The 20,413-nt window shown below is 50.1% G+C and overlaps 1 protein-coding gene across 1 annotated transcript in view; it reads right to left on the bottom strand.

The window, feature by feature from the left end:
* Positions 1 to 20,413, bottom strand: part of LOC126547246 (high affinity cationic amino acid transporter 1-like) — a 442,489-nt gene that overhangs the window by 92,197 nt on the left and 329,879 nt on the right. The gene's annotated exons all lie outside the window — the stretch shown is intronic.

Below are 20,413 nucleotides of genomic sequence, written 5' to 3'. Positions count from 1 at the left end.
CGATGATGATGATAATGATTGTTAACAGCATGTGTCAGGTGTAGTGCACCAGGTCCAGTTTACGGGCTTTCATCCCCTTTTTCATCGTTTATCCGCTTTTTGTGCGACAGAGAAAAATGCAGTAGGCAGGCGCTGCTCAGTTCAAGTGAATCGCTTTGAAAAAGGAGTCGACCCTGCAGCAATAGAGGTATTTAGATCACTCCTTTCTCGGTAGCCTTGGGGCAAGAAAATCTGTCAGCATTTGAGAGAGAACACCAACGTCAGCCGATAAGTATAAGCCGATAAGATAAGATAAGCCAATAAGCGATCTATGTAAGTCGATAAGATAACAAAAATATCAAACAATGAGGGTTCAGTGCAAGAAACTGCACGTTAAATGTGTGGTGAGTAAATGAGCGGTCATTGTCAAAAGCAAGTTGACCGTTTCGCAAATGAACTGCGCAGATTAGCAGACGACACCACGGTGGCACTGAGCCGATGCAGACGACGCGGTGAGAGTACACCGTATCGCTCCTCCAATCAAAGATGCTCGACGGTGCTTACGGTGACCACCGCAATACGTGTGCACTAGAACCCTCTTTGCACAATTAATACAACACTGCTTGCGTCCCTTTCTTATCCAACCATGGTGCTCAGAAATATTATAGAAATAGACACCCCCCCCCCCCCCCCCCCGCCCGAGAAAAAAGAGAAAACTGCGCGTGTTCAAAAAAATTTTTTTCGACTCCACAATGACACTGTACAACGACCAATACCTCTTGTCCTAAATCTAGCATCGAACATCGCTGTCTATCAACGTGAAGCGAATGAGCTGATGAAAAAATAAATTCTTACTGGAGTCTACTTGTGAGCTGTTCCAACTCGATGCCGCCAGTACCCGAATTAATGACCAGCGCTATCGCGTGTCAAGACAAGGACGTAAATCAGCCCATCAAACGGAACCAATTTAAGATGGGACAGTGCAGTGTCATCGAGGAAACAGGCGCCTGAAATTTATCCAAGAGAAGTGAGCCCGCTAGGAGATTCAAAACAAAAAGCAGAACGAAACTGTGCACCCTGAAACGCTCAATGCAAACTGTCTCGACACCGACAGTTCAATGAGGGACCCAAACACTCGCGCTATTTTGCGAGTTCTGTTCCGCGAAGCAACAGTGCCTGCCGGCTCGTTCACGATTTCATCGAAGAGGCCAGTCAGATGTGGAAGAAACCGTTGTCATTGAGAACGCTGACGACAGGAGTGCAACTGACAGACGGCATCACCATCGCGCCAGGACGCGGGCTTCGGTGTAGCGTTCGGTAGTCCAGAAGCACGAGAAGGACGTATCGGGAGTCCACTCTGGGCTGCTTGTGTTCGCGATCGTCAAAACCCGATCGCTCGTTCTCGGCAGTCGACGCGAATCTCCGGAAGAGCTCGGTCCAGCCCCAAGCGCTCGCCGTTCTGCCTTTGCGCCTTTCGTCGCCGCAGCTGAAGTTGGCGAAACCCAAGTCGGCTAGCGATGGCCCGTCAATGGCTCCCGCGGCCGCTGCCGCCGCCATGTTGGCTCCGCGATGGCTGACGTCGAAGCCAATGTTGGCGTTCACCCTGATGCGAATCTTGGATGTTGACTTGCGGAGTGTCGGTAAACTTGGCGCGTTTCCCATGGGAACTGATGCGGATCCTGATGCACTCGGCGATCACGTTGAGCCCTTGATGAACGTCACGCAGGCACGAGGGGATCGTTGACGTTCTTGCACAGGCATTTGATTAATGGGTGTCGATTATGCCACGTACCCACTATAGGAGGAATAGCTCAAGTATCGGATGCTTACGAGAACGTGAAAAAAAATTTACAAAGACACAAAAGAGAAAAGACAATTTCCTAGGAAGAATGTTAGTTATCGGTAAGACCAAGTGAATGCACGGTAATTAAGATACATCTAAGAGACGCTGGGGACGGTAGTCTGGCCGATGGCCGTGCATTATACAGAAGATTTCGGGTGGCAGATTATATAAAACACACACTGGTCAAACACAAAACAGCACGTACTCCCAAAGACAAACATGTAATGCATTAATGTCATGGTCTCAAGAAATGCTGAAAAAAAAATTAGAAGGGACAGCAGGGATTAGAGCACGAAACGTTTCGCTGGCCAATCAGACCGCACTGAAGTGACGCAAACTACATTGTGGCATAGCCTAAGAATCACGCGGCAGGAGGCAACCTTCTTAGACCAAGCTTGGTATAAAAATGTTGGCAGGAGGTGACAAGAAAATAAAAATAAGGCATAAAAAAGAGACACGTTTTAAATGGAAGTTAATATGAAAAATTCTTAGTCGTTTGGTACAGATATGCGCTAAACATAACTGCATTTCGAAATAACAGACGGATAATATAAAAGAAAATCATGGTATCCGTCGGGCGCATGGCTGTCATCACTGATACCGGTTGCGATTTGATTGTCCATTGAAATGGGTTAATATTGGCTGACAGAAGACTTTACCTATTCTCCTGGTAGCAGCCAGCCAGCTCTTTCCTTTCTTCTGTCTGCGGCCTTTTCTTTGTGTGCAGAACTAATAACAATAGTCAGCTACACTTGTTCTCAGTAACTGTCTTCTGAGAGTCATAAAAAAAGGAAAAGAGAAAGGACTTGCAGTCGGAGTCATAGGTATTACACGGTATGTATCCATCCAAGCGGCGCTGTAGCTTTTTAATAAGCAGGAACTTCCTCAGGCCACCCCCCTTGATTTATAACGTCATCGCGTCACTACGCAACGCGGTACATTAATTATTGAGGAAATTTGAGTATTCAGTTTCAGGCTCCGCTGCGCGCAGCAGATATTGATGCCATTTGAATACGAACATGAATACAAACAGGGGCTTTATTGACACGCATATCATAGAGCGAAGGTCAGTAGTGCATTTTTACCCGCAGAGTACACGAAGACCGTTTTCAAGTCACCGGGCACTGTCTCATGAATGCAATCTCCTGGAGCAAGAAAATTAAATAAAATTCCAACTTATCAAGTCATTGCCCGCACAAGAAAAAAAAGGCGAAATATGGAAAAAGGGGGAGAGACAAAAAAACAAAGAAACAAAACAAAAATACCTTAATCTGCTCCACATATCGTTCTGCACACCGGTATCGGCTTGCTTTCTGGGCATCTCATCTTGCTCCTCCGAGATAAAAGCTTTTCACTTAACGACGCTCTCTGGTCTCCTTTAAGCTAGTACCCTGGGCTGCACTTTATCAGTCTCGACGAACTTTCCTACACTGCCAGACTCTTTTTCACCAGTGCGACCTTGCTTGTCGCCAACATCGGCCAACCTTACGCCAGTATCGACTGCGCCTTCTTCGATACCAGTCCGCGCTTCGCTATCTTCCGTCTTTTCGTGAGCAGTCACCTCTTCAGCGCTCTTCTTTTCATCGCTGTTCTTCTCTACGCCGGCCTTCTTCTCAATAGCGCTAGTGTTTTCGTCTTCACTGCTAGCCATCCCCTTGTTATCCCGACGTAGGCCACCACTAGCTCTCTTCTCCGAACTGCTGGTCTTGTCAACGATGGCATGGTTTTCGCTGTTGCTAGTGACAGTTTCACCAGCGTTTATATTCCCTTCACCGCGATGTTTCTCACTATCGCTAATGCTCTTTTGATTACTCTTGAGCTTGTCCATACTGACCTGCTTTATACCACTGCTCCCCATATTTCCATCGGCGTTACTCTTCTCTTCACTGGCGTGCCTTTCTCTAGCACTGCTCATTTCCTTACCACTGTTATTCGTACTGCTACCGCTGTCCTCCTTTCCACCGGTCTCACTCGTCTTGTCGACACTGCGTCCCTTCCCTTCAGCAGCGTTCAACCCACCAGAGTTGATATTCAGTTCACTGCGACGTTCCTCACTGTTGCTAATGCTCTTTTGATTACTCTTGAGCTTGTCCATACTGACCTGCTTTTCACCACTGCTCGCCATATTTCCATCGGCGTTACTCTTCCCTTCACTGGCGTGCCTTTGTCTGGCACTACTCATTTCCTTGCCACTGTTATTCGTACCGCTACCGCTGTCCTTCTTTCTACCGGTCTCGCTCGTCTTGTCGACATGGCGTCCCTTCCCTTCAGTAGCGTCCAACCCTTTGTCGTCGTCGGTGACCCGGCCAGAAAAATCCTCCTCAGACGGATTGGACGGCTCGCTCTCTTGTTTGTCCGTGCGATCGATGACGAAGTAGTTGGCCGCCAAGAGGGTCAGGCGGTTCTTGGACACGTACGAGTCCAGCATGAAGTTCACACTGGGAGACGGCGCGTCCATGAGCTTCGTGGACCAGTCCTTGTCGGCCGGCTGTTCGTACACCAGGAACACGAACCGTGTCCGGCCGCTGTTGCTCGGTGGGCGCGGCTGCTCGTACGAGACGCGGCAGACGGGCCGTTTCTCGTGATGGGTGGCGTTGCGCGCGTAGTTGGTCACGAACCACAGCACGTGGTTCCGCTCGTAGGGGGCGCTGCGCGTCGGGTAGTCCGGCCCGAGGAGGAGGACCGAGTAGCGTCTGCCCGGCTTGCTCTCGAAGGCGAACTTGGGCACGTGTCTGAGCGCGGAAGGCTCGATGTGATTTCCCATGAGCACCGTGGCGTACGGGTAGAACACGGCCACCGGAAGCGGCGGCACGTCAGAGATTACTTCCGGAACGATCTACGAGGCGAGACGAGATTGATGAAATGTGAATCCTGGCTATTTTGGAGCACTCTCATCGTTGTTTACAGCGGAAAAAGCAACGCATTGGCGAAGGAATCTACAAGCACGACACGAGATGGTACGCTCGAGAGTTTGTCAATCACTTGCGGCCGAACGCGAAAGGGCGCATCGGCTCGGCTCGCTTAATCGGCTCATTTGAGTAGAGTGTCGTAAATATCGCTCGATTGAAATAGTAGTCACTTCGCAATTACGCCTCTCCACGAATAATGTGCTGAATACTATAAGAATGCGATTTTGTGATCTTGTCATTTCGGGTGTATACTCAGAAGCACTGTAACACATCCGTCTCTCAAGCAATACCTCAATGCAAGGACCCTCGAATAGCGTGCCCTTGGTGTGCGCTGGATACGTTAGACTAAGGGTGACGTGGCAATCTGCTACTTGGAGTCGAGAAAGAGCGTAGAATCGACGCGCGTTTGTGAATACAAGTGCAAGGCTCGGGCTAGACCGTATTGCCTAACTTACAAACGCGCATGATTCTACAAAAAAAGTACAAATATGAAGAATTTGGTTTCGCAAACAATCAGCTTTCCTTCTTGCAAGATCTCTTCGTCAGTTAAAGGCGTTAGGACTCACGAGCCTTTCGATCTTACGAACCAATCTTTTGAACCTGGTTGCTAAGATGAAGTACACGCCGAACGCAGTCTGTCAACTTTGGTACTTTATTTTATAATTATTTGCAACTTTGCAATGTCCATTTCTTAATATGCAAACATTAAACTGATTAACTCATGAGCTCATCTTATCATACTGCGGCATACAAATCAACGAGTCGTCACTTGATTTGAATGGGACGAAAGGCCAAATAGGCATTCAATGCTACGATTTGTACAACCGAAGGTGCCGACACCAACGCTCTTGGAGCTTGATGGGGAATTAGCATAAGTTCGACAAAATTACTTAACTTCTTTTTTTTGTGTGTTCTTGCATACAGAGTAAAATATGAATGAACAGCAGAACTACTGATTTGTCACTCAGGGTTAAGGCTGGTTTGTCACAGACCTTAGAGGAAAAGTCGAGAGGACGTTCGCGGTATAGTTGGACTATAACAGGGAGGACGAGATGGGAGAATGGGCCGGGTCTCGTGGCCGGAGTTTCGCGCGTTGTTTTAACGCGTTTCAATGCGTATTCTATGGCGTAGTTTTTAATGCGAAGCTAACTCGCTTCACTGTATGTGTGTCAGTCACCATGTGCCGCTTTTAAAATTTAAATGACCAAAAAAAAATGATCCTTTAAAATTTCTCAATGTTGGGCGGAATCGAGCCCCCATCATATATATTCAGACAATCTTGTCTGAATAAATATTCACTCACGCGCCACGAGTAGGCTTCACGGCGGCGCCGCTAGGTGGCGTAGCGTGTCAAGTGGGAAGAGGGTGTCTCAATATCAAGCCCGGCACGTTAAGTTGGAAGCGCTAGAAAGGAGCCCGGCTGCATACATGCACGACACATGACGCGTTTCGGCGTTGGCGATAGGGTTTTTCGCTGCACCGCTTAAATGGCAAATCGCATTAACTCGGCATTTATCGTGAGATGACCCGCCACAGTGGCGTAGTGGTTTTGGCGTTGCGTTGCTAAGCGCGAAGACGCGCGATCGAAGCCCGGCCGTGGTGGCCGCATTTTCAACGGTGTGAAACGCAAAAAAAAAGAAGCGCCCGTGTACCGAGTCATAGGGTAAACGTTAAAGAAACCCAGGCAGCAAAAATTAGTCTGGAGTCCCCCACCACAACGTGCCTCATGATGATATCGTGGGATATGCCCGTATAACCTCACACGTTCATTAACTTCAATTATTCGCGAGATGGAGTCTGCCGGAATTTTATCCTTCCTCCCTTCGTGGATGTGCGACATATACATACTACGTCTTGTATTGCTTCACGGGAGTGGCAGACATTCTTAGCAGATCTACTGACCCTCCGCCGTGGTGGCTTAGCGGTTATGATATTGCGCTGCTAAGCATGAAGTCTTGGGATGAAATACCGGCCATGGTGGCCGCATTTCGATGGAGGCGAAATGCAAAAACGTCCGTGTCCCGTGCATTGGGGGCTCGTTAAAGATACCCTAGTGGTCAAAATTAATCCGTAGCCCCCCACTACGGCGTGCCTCATAATCAAACCGTGGTTTTGGCACGTAAAAACCACCCAGAATTCAGGTCTATTGACCGTTATCTGAACTGAAACCCGGCATACTCACAACTTTCTCATATTGTGCCCTATATTTACACCCACTAAAAGATCCTTCGATGAATCACGCGAGATGCTGAGTTAATTTCGTTGCTTTATTTTTTGACGGATTACGCTTATAAGTATGTGTCGCTAAATCTGTACTACTTCGCTAAACCGAAAAGTTCGTAAAGTCGAGTTTTGTCGAATTGAGGTTTGGCTTAAAAAAAAAGTCGCGGTTTCGCCTGAAAGGCGAAGCATCGGTTGCGATAGCGCATTAGCAGACAGCCATACGAAGTAAGGATATCAGTTTTATCGGCTGTATCAAGTGTAAACATTAGCTTGCAAATTAAAGTAAAGAACATGGTGTCAGTGCGCGTACAGCAAACACAACACACTCGATGGCTGCAGACACTCACTGTCGAAACGCTGGCGCGAGCAAGAGCGGCAGCAGCAGCGAGCGAAGTGACCTTGGTGCTGTCTATCGTTTCAACGCAAAGTGAGCGCCCAGAACCCAAAGCACGCACAAAGTTACGAACAGTCGACGCATCTGTAGTCAGGTACAACTTTAGGAGGCAGCGTCATTTGACCCTCAAATGCGGATGCGCAGGAGCATCCACCAATAAGTGCTCACTGTAGACTGACGTCATGAACCGGACGGCCGTTGACCCTTCCGACGGAGAACATGGCAGCCTGTGCTTCGAACCGGGCCGAGTCGCGTCAGCGGGACGATTTCTTTAGTCGCGGAGGCAATCGGCTGCCGCGCTTTGGTCATCTGGACGGGGCCTCTCCTGCCTTCTTAAAGGGACCCTGAAACGCTTTTGACGATTTTCTACAAACGTACTGAGTCGTTAGAGTAGGTCCTTTTGATCATTAATTGGCACATCTAAGTGCTCCGCGTAAAGCGTGTAATTTATTATAAGGTTTTAAAAATGCACATCGCTGCCGATCGTAGCACACTGCTCGGCGGAATTTTAAGCCGCCCCTACCCATATGACCGAAATCACCCATACGACGTCAGTGGGGCGAGCTATCCGATTGGCTGACCAGGGCGCGTGATCGATAATTTTTCCAACTTTATGGTAAACAAATGATCTTCGTAATAGTTGGAATGTTAGTTAATTTGTTTTTATAAAAAGAAAGTAACATAAAGAGGATGCACAAGAACAATTTTTCAGTACACTTAAGCACTTCCGGCAAACAGCAGTGGTCGTCTGCTTCTGTACAACGTACTCCATTTTGACGAGAGCTCCGCGGTCAGAGTCGGTCTCAGTCCTTTCGCCAGCACTATGATTCGACTTTGTTGCCTTGTGGACTGCAAACGTAGCGACTGGCAATATGTCAAGCTGTGAGATCGTGTCCCTCTGCAATGCAGCGTACGAGCGAACTGGCTGCAGCGCATTGGACTGCCGCTACCCTATGGGCACCAGGATTTGCGCGTTTGTGGTCGTCACTTTACACCGGAAGATTACTAACGCAATAGCGTTTCGCGAGTCCGATATTAGGGCAAACGCAAGCGCAAGGGAACAGGGTCTGGCCGCTTGACTGTGCCGTAACGGGATGAGCCATGAGATGAGCAGAAGGGCATGGTCTTAGCATGGTCTGCACGGTGCAGCCACCTGGTGGCACAGAGCTCAACCATACACAGTAGCAGCAACGAAGTGTATTATTCTTTGCTGCTGGTGTGTTTTTCGCAGGAGTGTAATCATCAACACGTTGTTTTTCTAAATGTTTAAAATGTTTTACACTTGGTTAGAGCAACATTAGCGCTTTGCTTGGCTGGTTAAGCGCTGCGCCAACAAGTGTCTGGACCGTGCAGACCGATCAGTCCGCTCACGTACGTCTACGCTAAAGTTCCTTCATCAGCTTGAGTTCATGCCTCCAGTCATTTGCCGAAATAACCAGCTTGCCTGTGGTTACCGGAATACCAGACACGTTCGGCGCTACGACAGAATGCTCGCAACGCTCGCTGCTTCGATAGCTCGCGCTTGGGGTCGACGGCCAAGCGGCTAGCGCAGAGGTCTCGCGCGGGCGGGGGCGGGCTCCAAAAGATCCGGAAGCGGACGATGTGACGTCACATCGTGACGCAGCACCAGTGAAGGCGGAGCTTAGCCCCGCTCGCTCGGCGAACGAGTTGAGGAGGAAAAGCATGGCTAGGGAGGAGGGTAACTTCTAATCGCTTGTAGCTCCATTAATCCGTAACGCTTCACTTAAATTGTGGTGCGAATGTTCTACTTAAGCTGTACCCTACGCGTCTACAAAATTTGTCCGAACCGTTTCAGGGGCCCTTTAAGATGTACCCGACTACAGACTCTGCCCCCAAAGAAGATCGCTCTTAAGATACGGCCGCCCGACAGGCCGCCACATACGCAGTTGCAGCCGGAGTAGAACGCCGCCCGCCCTCGTAACGTTGGGTGCCTCTCGCGCGACGGAAGACGGCGCGCTTCCTCTCCGCTCTCCACTGTTTCGCGCCGGCGAGATTGAGCCGCGATCATGGGCTACCCTCGCAGGCGTTCACTTCAAAGAACTATCTGAGCATACGCTGTGTACACAACATGGTGAATCGCGTGGAATAGGTCGATCCCATAATCGTGCGAATGAACGTGGTGCCTTACTTTATCCTCGCGTAGTCTGGCGTCCATCAGTTTCGACAGATTGGCCAGGGCGTCGGCGAACGGGTGCGGTGCTTCCTGACTTTGCTTCGCTCTGTGCGAATGGGAGCGGCTGAGGTTGGACAGCGGCACAAAGCTGGCCGCCAGAGCAACGCTCAGTATGAGCGACGGAGACGGCATGGCCCCTTCTTCTTGGTCGGTGTGGCAGCGAGAGATCGACAGCTGGCATTCGCGTATTAGTAGATGATGATAATGAGTACCGGACTATGGCACATACCCACATCTGGGATTTGGTCAGGAGGCGGGCGATACATTCTTAATAAATAAATAAAAAAGTTCCGCAGTATGTTACACTCCTGTAGCACGTGAAGGTGAAAGCCTAGTGCACACTTGGAAATGATTTAAGCGATCGCCGGGGTCAGACTTCTTGCAAGACATAACGAGCCGCAGTGCAAAGTACACGAGTGGCGCTTTAGGTCGACCTCCTGAACGAAATATGCGAGCACTTAATGCACTGCCTAAAGGTGCAGCATGCTTGTGGCCAGTAAGTGTTACAAATGTGGAACGCAAACCGAACAAAATTTCGTTGCGTCCTCTCAGCAGGGGAGGCAGCACTCACGGTCGAACGCCTTGCTCTCGCCACTTCGCACGTCGCACTGTTACGTCTCAACACCACCAATTCAGCGTTTGCCACGTGTCAAAGCACCGCACCTACTAACCAGACGTCAGCGCGGCGTGGACAAGGACTAAAAGTGATCACCCCACCATTACCTGGAAACCGGAGTAAAGCATCAACGGGAGGGAGCCACGACAACGAATGAACAGGTGCAGTTAATAGAGAGGTTTAGCTTGTCCGGTATTCCGGTAAAACGCAGGCGGACGGGGGGCGTTGGGGCGGAGGCGTAAACGTGAGCGGTCTGCATGGTGCAGCCACCTGGTGGCGCAGTGCTCAAACAGACAGAAACCGCTAATATTGCATTAATCGAGCGTATTCTTCTTCGCTCCTGGCGTACATTTTTGGCAGCAACACGATTACGCCAGTGCCGAAAATTTACACCAGCAGCGAAGAAGAATGTGGCCTGCGTTTTACCCGAATACCGGACAAGCTAAACCTCTCTAATTAGATGAGTCAAATCCCCACCCATCCCTCGGCACTTTTATCCAGCCGTCAAGACAGCGTGTAAACCGACTGCTGCAGGATTTCACGAGAGGCCCTCAGCCCGCGCCTAACCTTGCGGGCTGAGCGAAGAAGACAGGGTGCAAACTGGCTGTGTCAGGATTCCACGAAAGGACCTCGGCCCGCGCTTCACCCACCAGACTAAACGAAGCACGGGGTGGGCAACGACGAACGAACCAGGTGCAGCCGGATGATTTCTTTCTGCCGAAAAATTCCAAACCAGTTTCTTCGAGGCGGAGTTACTGCGGGTTATGGATAGCATGGACGTGGCATCGCCAATGCTAGTCGACGATGGTGATTTGCTGCTGGACAGTCTTCAGATTCCCTTGTCGACTCGCGTAAAGAAGACGACGGGATTAAAAGCAGATACTTTTCGAGAGTGAGACAGAGGGTCCTGATGTGAACTGAGACGGTAATGTGCTCTTGCATGGAGTACGCTTCCGCACTGGCGCCATGTAACTATGCTAGATAAACCCTTTTTGCTTCATTTTGTACAACTTGACGTCGTAGTCTGTGGGCTTGGTGGATTCCATGCCCTGAACACCATCCTAGCCGCAACAGCGCCTTATTTCTCGCTGCCTGAACATACTCGGACGTAGCATACTTCCTAGGCCTACCGCGCGATCCACTAGGCCCCGGGCTAGCGTCCTCCATCGCCATCTATGTGGCTTGGCAGTCGACTGCCGCCACAAGCGCCGCCGTCATCGAGTGACGTCAGTGACGCAACACCCGTTTTTCTGTGTGCACGCGCTGCTCGCTTCCATCCCCACCCGCCAATCGCTCGGAGGAGGTCACGTGGGCTTTTTTTTTTTATCACCACGTTTCTTTTCAAGGTAGTGAGTATAAGCGCGACTGGACGAGGACGAAGCACGAAAAAGATACACAGACACAGCGCTGTGTCTGTGTATCTGTTTCTTTCTTCGTCCTCGTCCAGTCGCGCTTATACACACTACCATGGATTCTAACCAACTAGCCCGCCAACGTATTTTAACCAAGTTCTTTTTAAGGCCATCGCGCAACGAGCCACTTAAGGCTTTCGCCTTAAAACTGACTCGCCATCCCGGCCCTGAGAAAGCGGATGTCCAGCGAAGCTGTTGAAAACCACCACTACAACTGCTGAGGGGGACATGCAATGCCTTATTGCGTTAGAGTAACGGTAGTAATGGCAACTTCAACTAATGGCAGTAATGGGGCTAATTGTAATTTAGTGACGTCACTCCCCACGTCGCAAGATTCCGTCGCCGCGGCACCTTGGGCAACCGTCACCGTCACCGCGAAACGTCTGCGGTGAGCGCTACGTGTTTCGCGTTGTTATCAGGAGCGCCTTATCATCAATTATGTGCTTCGTATGCTCGTTTTGCGCTTGTTTTTTATTGAAGCGAATGCTGTTTTGTATGTTGTATGCGTGATTCTAAAGAATGTAATCACTTTTCTCTTCACTTTTCTGAATGCTTCAAGCCTGCTTCTCCGCCGTGCGGGTCCGTGCGGAATTGTACTGCCTCCGGGATCGGCCCAAATCATTGCCCACGGACGCGGACATGAAATATTTCGATCAGCGAGCTGCTAACAGCTTATCTGTAATAACGAAAAAGGCGTGTCAATAGCATTGCTAGGAAGCCAAAAACATGCATGTATAGGCCCCCTAAGTATTACGTTTGCCTTGCATGCGGTTTTAGCAAGCGACCCTCTATGCTAACCTTACTGATAGACGTTTTGCGTCGAAACATAGCGATAGGCATGTGCCTTGCTTATGGAGGTGTTATATTAAAGAATATGACGTAATCGTCAAGGTTATTATTTCGGAAAATTTTCACATTAATGAGGTTTATAACGCAAATTAAATATGAAGACAAAATTTGCAGATTTTCAGGGAAAGTTCGGGGGCTTTTGAATATATAATACGTCAGCAGACTGCGCACATTTGGCTCCATCCGCAGTGAACGGGAGGTGTGGTCACCCTGTACCGATTTACACCCCGGGAGGTTATTAAAGGGAATTTGCGGGAGTGGAGATGCCGTTTCAAAAGTGGAGCTGAACCGCCGCCATCTTGCCATAGGCAAGAAGTAACGTTAGCAAATAGCGGTGAATATACGAAGTGCGCTTATCTCACTCCATGCTATTTATTTAGGATGCTGAATCTCGCAGTACAGATATCGCTGGACGCCTTTCTTTATGTCACAAGTTTCAGAAGGAAGCAGTGCAAATGAAGCGTGCTCACTTTGTACCGATTTACACCCCGGGAGGTTATTAAAGAGAATTCGCTGGAGTGGAGATGGCGTTTCAAAAGTGGAGCTGAACCGCCGCCATCTTGCCATAGGCAAGAAGTAACGTTAGCAAATAGCGGGGAATATACGAAGTGCGTTTATCCCACTGCATGCTATTTAGGATGCTTAATCTCGCAGTACAGATATCGTTGGGCGTCTTTCTGTCTGTCGCAAGTTTCAGAAGGAAGCCTAAATGTTATTTTTTTTATTTAATTTTTTTCATACCTTATGGCACATCATGATATGAACGCGTAGCCAAATGTAGCATTTTAGGCAATAACATCGAGCTTTTATTTTCATATACCCCTAATATTTGTAATAACTGACAAAAAGGGCGTGAGCTGCGAGAAGTTTCAGTGGTCGCGGCCCTCTTTTCAGAGCAGAAGTACAGGCAAACTCTGGCTTCACCTGTGTTGGTAAAAAAAACTACGGGTGCTACCACTCCAGCTTTTTTACAAAACCTCCTTGGTTACACTCCTGTAACACGCGAAGGCGAAAGCCTGCTGCACATTTCGTAATAGATGGAGTTTTAAGATCGGTGATGTTACACTTGCAAGACATAACGAGCCGCAGTCTGAAGTAGACGTGCGGCAACTCTTGTCTGCGAGCTTCGGCCTCTTCGCTACATTGCCGTCTCGAATCGTCGCGTTACTGCTTTCGCAGTTCGGCTCGTTTTCAACGCTGAGCCACGGCTTCGCGCGCTCGTATGGCGGGGTCAGAGTCGCGCCAACGACGTCTCTCTTCGACTTTACGTTGCATCCTCTCAGCAGGGTGAAGCAGCACTCGCGGTCGAACGGCTTGCTCCCGCCGCTTCGGACGTCACACTTCGTTTCTCGCTTGGCGAGCACTCTTTGCCGTAGCGTGCTTCCGAGGGAGGTATGCGTTGCTTTATTGATGGTTCGGATGGTAGTTTTGAGCTTGTACTTTATTGAAGCATATGCTTTTCTGTCTGATGTATGGGTGATATCAATTAATGTACGAACCATTGCATTTTTGATTGTTTACGGGTGTATGAGCCGTTGCAACGAGCTACTTGCAACTTTCGCCTTAATAAATAAATAAATAAATAAATAAATAAATAAATAAATGAGAGGCAGTAGGTTGGTTGGTTGGTTGGGTTTTGCCATAAATCAAGGTTGAGACCCATTGTAGGGGTTAGCCAAGAACCAGATGCGAATGAAAAGTTTGACTTGGCTTTCCTTAAATGATGGCACGCACCAAATGCAGCGGTTGGCCAAGAGCCTGATATCACTACAAAATGAGCTGGTTTTCTTTTTTTTTTTTTTACAGCGCAGCTCTCAGGCCCCGTTCTTCCGGCGAGCGTCGGCGTCGGTGTAACCGAGCGAATGAGCACAGCGAGAGATGAAAGTGAACGCGGGGCGCAGCGGGGGGGATGAAAGACGCGAGGAGGAAAGCGGAGAAGGAGGTTATAGTGGTAGGGTGAGAAGAAAAGCGTAGTGTGGCGACGATGGCTACGAGATGGCGCCAGAGTAGGCCGTGTCGTAAAGGTCCTTCATCTTTCAAAAGTAGCGCCATTCTTAGATCCTTCCGCCACCCTGCTCTCCACGGCGTTTTCTCCTCGCCGACTCCTGTCGCCCCAGCTTCCTGCGCTCCCCCATTGGCCAAATCATGTCACGTGGAAGCACGCGTTGCGCTTTTTTATATATTTTTTTCTTTCCAGCTCGCTCCAACCGCAATTGTCGACCCAGTGTGACGAAAGCACACGCAAACGAATTGGTCGATTGCGTTAGCGGACCAGGTCAAATGTGTTAGTGACGAGAACTTCATTGTAATGCCGTGCTGCTGCGCCTTCGGTTGCCGCAACCGACATTGGCGAGTGCAAAAGGCTTTTTGTTGACCATCTGGCGAGGGCAAAGCACAGAGAAAATCGCTGATTTCTTCTGGTAGAGTGTTAGCCGTCGTCTGCGGCAGCAGGGTCGGCATGGGCGGCGTCACCGTCGAGGCCGCGCCAAGTGGTTGGCGCTACATTTAGACATTGGAGGGTTTTAGCGTGTCGTCTGGGAGGTGTGTGGGCGGCAGCTGCTCTGAATCACGTCCACGTGTCACCCAGGCGCTGGATCTCGCGATCTCCGCATTAGCGAAGTACTCGCGCCCCACTTTGCTCCGCTTGTAACGAGCCGCACGAGACAGGTTGTCGGCGCATACTCAAATTTTGCATTAGGGAGTATCGTGATCGTCATTGAATTTTCAATTCAAAAGCTTGCCCTGCGGCACAAAAAAAGGAGAATCATGTTATAATTATATGTATAGTTATTTATGTTCAACGCATGAAGTCCATCAGGGATCTATGGTGTGGACCAGAGATACACAGGCGCTAGTCAGGCACACTGTAAAACAATTTACACCGTTAAATATCAATAAAGGCGTAGATCGGTCTATAACTGCACTCTGACACCCGTGTTGGGTGTCAGAGTATTGTTACATACAGATTTACATACAGAGTTACATACAGATTTGCACACTTATTCACTTTTAAGCGTGTGAAATTTTACAGTGCGAGCGGCTTGTGTGTATCCCCACTTCTGAGAGATAGTGGCGCCTACATGAGCTGTAGCGACTGCGGGCCCTAAGATGTGGAATGTACCTTGCTTGTGGAGGAGTAAGGAAACGTGGGGCTGCGCCCCACGTTTTGCGCACACGTTTATATTACGTACTTACAAGGAAATTCAATGTGGTACAGAAAAAGTTCAAGAAGAAATTGTAGCAGCTGATCACTCCCGCCGTCCGTCGCTCTTTTTATCACCTGCGGGGTCATTGTTCAGTTGCCTTCCCCAATGAGGCGTCAGAAGACCGATGACCTCAGGTCCCACCAATCCGGAGGTCTGTTGCCCTTTCCCTTCGAAGGGGGCTTAGTCAGAAACACATGCACATCACTGGGTACAGACAGGGGAAGGGAGATAGCACACTGACCCCGTCTTCAGCGTGGACGTGTCAATTTGAGCGGCTGACAGGTGAAGGACCGTATCCTTGCACTTACCGCGTCTCCGGCGTGGACGTGCCAATTTGGGTGGCCGACAGGTGAAGGACCGCATCCTTGCTAATTGCCCATTTGAGAACGACCTTGACGAGGCCGTCGGCCCGTTTCCCATAATGGCGTTATCTGTGACCGGAGGTTGTCGCGGTGTAAACGGCCGATCACAACAGAGTGCAACCTGAGGCAACTCCACAAGAGGTGCGGTAGATTTGAGAGATCAGATGGGTGTGAGCAAACAGGGCAAGTCGCGCCGAAGGCTGGGCCACGGTCCAAAGCTTAGGGCGCAGCCTATGCCAGTGCAGGACCCTTCCTTCTTAACGCATCCTCCTCGTGGCAGAAGAGACCGGGCGGAATGTTTGATCCCGACAGGTTTCGTTTAGTTAATAATGGTATTAACGGAATAAGCGAAAGCTGCAATACCCAAAACAGGGCAATATATCAAGAAGGTATCAAGAAAATTGCCTTAAAGCAAGCAGAAATTTCTCCACGGCTCTTTATGACAGGGTTCAAGAGGGGACGTTTCGAGGGAAATATTTTCGGAATGGAAAAATTTACTCAGAGTTGTAAAATCATACTTCTAAAATGAATTTTTCCTCAAGGATAAAAAAAGTGACAGAATACGAAAGCAATGATCAATCATCTCATCGTTTCCACAGGATAGGCACAGAGCGGAGAGGGTGCAAGACAAGCCCCGTGAGAAGAAATATTGAAGGCTGTTACGTTTCGCCTACAACGCGCGGTAATGCCGGCGCGGATGCAACGGACGCCGGGGCTTTGTTCAAAGCGGCGGACATTTTGGCCCGTCCAACGCCGCCGCAACGCCTACCCGCCAAGCGTGTCCAGGCGTGTTTCAGTGCCACGTGTCTTCGTGTGTGTGTGTGTGTGTGTGCCCACGCTTGTCAAAGCGCGGCATCAGGGGAGCGGAGCTCCCCAAGTGAAGGTTGGCGATGCGTCACTACACTCGGTTCAGCAGGTCTCTCGGCCCGACAGTTCGCGCCGTCGTGGGGTCATGCTCCGCCGTCCCGTGACCTTCATCCCGTGACCTTCATCCCGTGACCTTCATCCCGTGACCTTCTCTTTTGGACCGCGACGCCGAGGGTATAAGAGCAGCTGCCCCCGGACGCCAGGAGAGAGGCTCCGATTTGTACTGTTGAGTTACGTGCTCTCCCGTCTCTCCACTTCGGTCGAACTGACCGGCCGCTCTTTTGCTATGTTAGAATAAACAAGTTGTTCTGTTACCAGTCTTCTCATGCTTTGCCGGGACCTTCGGATGCTTCCAGTGCCCCAGGCCGCCAGGCCAACGCTACCCTTGGGGCTTGCGACCCATTGGCAATAACGGGCGTCAGCACCGAGACCCCAACAACTCGTGCCAGCGGTGCGATTCCAACATCTGGTTGCCAGCGGTGAGATCGCGACAACGGAGGCCAGCAGCGAAGAGATGCGGTTGACTGTATGCTGAGCAGCACAACGACCATCCGGGAGCAGTGCAACGAGCCCTGTGTGATGACTGGTTGCCTGCAGCGGAACGACTGCGCTGAAGTCTTGGCTGCGAGGTTTGGTGAGTGCGGGACTTTCTTCTTCTGAGTTTTGCCAGGCTTTTGTTAGTGTTAGAAACAGAGCTGGTAATTGTGGTTGTCGTTGCTACCGGGTTAGTTTGCGGCAAGACAATAATAGGCAGTAGAGAAAGCAGCATTCAGAGCAGCCATGGATTTGAAGTCGTTGCGCAAACCGAAATTGTTGGAGCTTGCGAGAGAGTTGGGTCTGGATGTCTCAGACAAACTCAGAAAACCAGAACTGCTAAGGGCTATTCTTGAGTTAGAAGCTGAGGATGACGAGCTGTCGGAATGCCTTGAGACCATTGAGGAGAGGGAGACGGCAAAAAGACAGGAGCGTGAACTTAAAGAACAGAAAGAGAAAGATGAGCGTGAACGTAAAGAACAGAAAGAGAAAGATGAGCGTGAACGAAAAGAACAGAAAGAGAAAGATGAGCGCGAACTTAAAGAACAAAAAGAGAAAGAAAAAGAAGAGCGCGACCGTCAACACGCTTTGGAAATGAAGCGTCTCGAGTTAGAGATGGAACGCGCTCGTAATGGAAGTCAGGCACACGGTGCAGGAGAACGAGTATTGTTCAAAATGACTGACCTGATGCGGCCGTTTAAGCTTGGAGAGGACATCGGTTTGTTCCTGGTTAACTTTGAGCGAACGTGCGAGAAGCAGGGGTTCTCTCGGGAAACGTGGCCACAGCGCTTGCTCACTTTGCTACCCGGCGAGGCGGCCGACGTAGTCGCTCGCTTGGAGAGAGAGGAGGCAGAGGATTTCGACAAAGTGAAATCGAGTCTGCTAAAAAAGTACCGGCTGTCAGCGGAGGCGTTCCGTCGGAAGTTTCGGGAAAACGAGAAAGGCAGAAGTGAGTCATATACAGAGTTTGCGTACAGGCTTATGTCAAACATGCAGGAGTGGCTCAAAGAAGAGAAAGCGTTTGGTGACCACGAGAAAGTTCTGCAGTGTTTCGGGCTAGAACAGTTTTATAGTCGGTTACCTGAGAACGTGCGGTACTGGGTCTTGGATAGGCCAGACGTTAGTACGGTGGCTAGAGCCGCTGAGTTAGCCGAGGAGTTTGTGACGCGTCGGGCTCGTGGAGCTAAGGACGGTCAAAAGGGTGAATTTGGCTCCAAGTTTGAGAGGCCAAAGTTCACGCCCATGAGAGCAAAGGGGGACACACGTAGTTCGGATGCGAGTGAAAGCAGTCCGACCGAACGTAAGGAGACGGCGGCAACCGAAGCCGAACGCAGAAAGCGGTTCGAGACGAGGCAAGCGCGCGTTTGTTATACGTGCCAGAAGCCGGGTCACTTTTCGGCGCAGTGTCCGACCGAACGTGAGGAGACGGCGGCAGCCGAAGCCGAACGCAGAAAGCGGTTCGAGATGAGGCAAGTGCGCGGGTGTTATACGTGTCAGAAGCCGGGTCACTTTTCGGCGCAGTGCCCAGAAACAAAACCAAAAGTCGTGTTTTTTTCATTAGGCAGCACTGACGAGAACATGAAGCTTCTCGAGCCTTACATGCGAGACCTCCTCGTGAACGGGAAAGAGTGCCGAGTGCTTCGCGATACCGCAGCTACGATGGATGTAGTTCATCCCTCTTACGTAGAACCCGATATGTTCACGGGCGAGTGCGCATGGATCAAGCAAGCCGTGGAAGCTCACAGCGTGTGTCTGCCGGTAGCAAAAGTGCTTATTGAAGGACCTTTCGGAGCACTTGAGACGGAGGCCGCAGTGTCATCTATGCTGCCCCCCCAGTACCCGTACCTATTTTCGAACAGGTCCGATCACCTCCTGCGCGAGAAGGGGCTTTTGTTTGGTGAGGCTAGCGTTCAGGCCTTAACCAGATCGAAGGTTCGGGAGCTCGCTGCAAAGGCGGTAGTTGCGGGGCCGACGTTGTTAAACGATGAGAAAGGGTCAGAGGCGCAGCAAGCTAGTATTCAGAGCACGCCCGAACGGGATAAAATTGAGCCTGTAGCGTTAAAGGCACCAGATACTGGAGAGGAAATTCCCGATGCGGGAAAGTTAGAAGAGCTTCCGGTCGAGCTTCCGGGACTAGGCTCAGTGACGAACAGGAAAGACACCGATCAAGTCATTAGTGACTTAATAAGTAAAGCATCGCTGTCGCCTGAGCAGAAAACCGAACTACACCAGCTCTTACAAGAGTTTCAAGGTCTGTTCTCTGAGAGGCCTGGTAGGACTTCTGTCCTTACTCATGACATAGAACTTACCTCCCCAGAGCCAGTACGATCCAAGGCGTACCGGGTGTCACCCCGCCAGAGCGATATTATGGAGGCTGAGGTAAAGAAAATGCTACAGCTCGGTGTTATTGAAGCGGGTGAGAGTGATTATACCTCCCCTTTGATTTTAGTTGAGGTACCGGGCAAGGAACCTCGTCCTTGCGTCGACTACCGCAGGCTTAATTCCATCACTAAGGATCAAATTTATCCGATCCCTAACATCGAGGAGCGCCTTGAGAGAGTGAGTAGCGCTCAGTTTATTTCCACCCTAGATCTTGTCAGGGGTTATTGGCAGGTTCCACTTACAGAAGAGGCTGTAGGTATGCGGCGTTCATTTCACCAATGGGGACATTCCGTCCTAAAGTTTTGAGTTTTGGTTTGAAGAACGCACCATACTGCTTTTCAAGCCTCATGGATAAAGTGTTGCGGGGACAGCAAGAATTCGCTTTACCGTATCTAGACGACGTAGCGATATTCTCCGCATCCTGGCCTGAGCATATGGCGCACTTGCGGGCAGTGCTAACCCGCCTGCGCGATGCGGGCTTGACAGTCAAGGCTCCCAAGTGCCAGTTAGCACAGGCCGAGGTTGTCTACCTCGGACACGTGATTGGTCGGGGTCGTCGCCGCCCCTCTGAAATAAAGGTGGCCGCTGTGCGAGACTTCCCGCAACCGCGCACGAAGACCGATATTCGGTCGTTCTTAGGTGT

This window comes from Dermacentor andersoni, chromosome 3, assembly GCF_023375885.2.
Source record: "Dermacentor andersoni chromosome 3, qqDerAnde1_hic_scaffold, whole genome shotgun sequence".
NCBI lineage: Eukaryota > Metazoa > Arthropoda > Arachnida > Ixodida > Ixodidae > Dermacentor > Dermacentor andersoni.
Note: the sequence above shows the minus strand (reverse complement) of the source record. Positions and strands in the feature narration are given on the sequence as shown.